Source organism: Macaca thibetana, chromosome 20 (assembly GCF_024542745.1).
Source record: "Macaca thibetana thibetana isolate TM-01 chromosome 20, ASM2454274v1, whole genome shotgun sequence".
Lineage (NCBI taxonomy): Eukaryota > Metazoa > Chordata > Mammalia > Primates > Cercopithecidae > Macaca > Macaca thibetana.
The window spans coordinates 21,102,174-21,105,031 of record NC_065597.1 but is presented as its reverse complement, the minus strand read 5'-3'; the positions used below and the strand labels follow the sequence as shown (position 1 = coordinate 21,105,031).

The 2,858-nt window shown below is 42.3% G+C and overlaps 1 non-coding gene across 1 annotated transcript; it reads right to left on the bottom strand.

The window, feature by feature from the left end:
* Positions 1 to 1,728: 1,728 nt before the first annotated feature.
* Positions 1,729 to 1,830, bottom strand: LOC126945191 (U6 spliceosomal RNA). Its single transcript, XR_007722355.1, has one exon. It is a non-coding gene; the product is annotated as a U6 spliceosomal RNA (small nuclear RNA).
* Between the last annotated feature and the right edge of the window lie 1,028 nt (positions 1,831 to 2,858).

The window sequence follows — 2,858 nt, the reverse complement described above, 5'->3', positions numbered from 1 at the left end:
GAGGCGGAGGTTGCAGTGAGCCAAGATTGCGCCATTGCACTCCAGCCTGGGCAACAGAGTGACACTTCGTCTCAAAAAAAAAAAAAATTCCTATCATACAGTTGAGGAAACAGAGGCAGACAGAGGTTTAGTATTAGGGAGTAGCAAGTGACAGAGATCATTATGTCCTACTGCCTCTGAAGACTCTGCCCTTAAAGAATTTTTCATCCACCCAGGAAGACAGACAGAGTCTTGAACCTGCTTGTCTAACATATGTCTCTGCTCCCGTCTTCTCCCCCACCCACTCCCATGCTAAGGTGCACATTCTAGTCAACTATTCAGGAGGTACTCTAGACAACTAGGTGCGCATTCTAGACAGGTATTTGGAAGCTGCCCTGTACAGTGGTTCACCTGCATTGAAGCTGAGCACATGGGTGACTTACCTCTCCACAATCACCGCCTTGCCTTTGCCCTGGATATAGGTGGCAGTGGCTGGTCTGTGGGAAAGCAAGATCTCAAAGAGCCTGCCCCTGAGCTGCACTGCACACAAGCACTGCTGTGTCCCTTGCTTGGGGTCTATGTCCATCTTATATGTGTGGAAGGCTTGGTGGAAGATGGTCTTCATTACCTATGAGGAGAAAGCAAGAGAGTTGGGAACCTGGCTCTCTGCTTCAGGAAATCCATCACGCAGACTGACAAAAATACTTTCTCAGCATGATTTTAACAAGAACTCAGGAAGCTAACTAAATTTCTTACAATTGGTGGTGGAAGGTGGAAGTAATGATTAAACAGTTATTTAAAATTTTGTTTGCAAAGGACTAATAATTTAAAAATGCATATGGTGCAATCTTTTTTTTTTCTTTTGATACGAAGTCTCGCTCTGTTGCCCATGCTGGAGTGCAGAGGTGCTATCTTGGCTCACTGCAACCTCCGCCTCCCCAGTTCAAGCGATTCTGCTGCCTCAGCCCCCAGAGTAGCTGGGATTACAGGTGCCCGCCACCACGCCTAGCTAATCTTTGTATTTTTAGTAGAGATGGGATTTCACCATGTTGCCAAGTCTGATCTTGAACTTCTGACCCCAAGTGATCCATTCACCTCAGCCTCCCAAAGTGCTGGGATTACAGGCATGAGCCACCGCGCCCAGCCTATACCTGGATTCTTAATCTGAGATTTGGGGAGAAAAATTACAATTCTGTTTTGATTAACCTCAAACTAAAAAGTAGCACTTTCTTCCATTGTGGCACCTATGGCTTTGTCAGCAGTAAAAGTCATGGATATTTTTAAATGACATTACAGTTGTTGCAGAAATCCCAAAGTATTGTTTATGCTCATTGTTTCCTGAAATTACGTAAGCTATTAGACTTGCTTCCAGATCTTGTTTCATGAATCATTAAAGAAGCGCATGTATTCTGTTTAATAAATTTTGAAAACATCTTGATAACGGTATTTAATTCTATAAATTCTTTGTCATCCATATATTTTATTTTATGCATTTAAACATATAATCCTGAGAAGGGGTCTATAGGATTTATCAGACTGCCAAAGTGCAACATGATGCAAAAGAGGTTGACATTTTACATACATTTTATATAAACAAAGTTAAGTTTATTTCTGACTGTATTTCCTACAAAAGCACAATCCTATGAAGTATGTGCTGCTGTTTCTACTCTCATTATAGAGATGAGTTGAGACACAGAGAGGTTAAGTAACTTTCCAGAGATCACACAGTAAGTAGCAGAACTTGCCTTTGAAACCAGGCCCCAACTCTTTTTTTTTTCCCTTGTGCAGGGGAACATGCTAATCTTCTCTGTATCATTTCAATTTTAGTTTATGTGCTGCCAAAGCGAGCACAAGGCCCTAAGTTTTAATCATCATGTTAAGCTGCCTCTTCCAATGTGGTCCTTGCCCTTAAAAAATTTAAAATCTGTGTTTCTGGGTTGGTGAAGCAGGGTATCACACTGTCACACAGGTTGGAGTGCAGTGTCTACTGCAGCCTTGACCTCCCAGGCTTGAGCGATCCTCCCACCTCAGCCTCCTGAGTAGCTGGGATTATAGGTATATACCACCACACTCAACCAATTTTTTTTATTTTGGAGAGACAGGGTCTCGCTATGTTGGCCAGGCTGGTCTCAAACTCCTGGGCTCAAGTGAACCTCCTGCCTCAGCCACCCAAAGTGCTGAGATGAGCAGCATGAGCCACCACGCCTGTCTGAAACATTTATAATCTACTGAAGATGACAGATTTGTTCTATCTGCCTCACTGCCTCCCGCACACAATTCCACTTCCTTTCCTACTCCCATCCCCAGAGAGGTTTCTGAATTTGTTATCCCGTTATATAAAAAGTAAAGATAGTTAGATTTTTCTTAAATTCAGATAATACAGTCAGAACAACTTAATCTAGCCAAGACTCTTTTTGGCAGACCTTAGATGAAGAAGTCACCTAAATTTTCTTACATATGGATTAACTGGACACAGAATTTTAAAGATTTTGTGAATTAGCTGGGGGATGTGCTGCACATGTCCATTAAATGTTTGAGGTGATTGATCTGAGAAACTGGCTCTTGTAGACACTGATAGACATTATTCCAGGAAAGAAAAAAGTCACCCACACCCAATAAAGAATTCATCTCTGTTATATCTGCAAGAGGTAAAACAAGAAGAAAAAAAAGGAATTTAGGGGTAACCTAAAAATGTGTTCTACAAGGGATACTGGCCTCAGAGACTTTAGGAAGAAACAGGCTCCTCTGTTGGCAAATGACAGGGACTTTTGAGATGAAGGGCTTCTGCTGGTCAACTAAGATTCACACTAGTGCAGACTCTCTGCGATACCTGCTCGTAGCTGTTCCCCTGACTCGTTGCAAACAGAGCCCTGAATTTG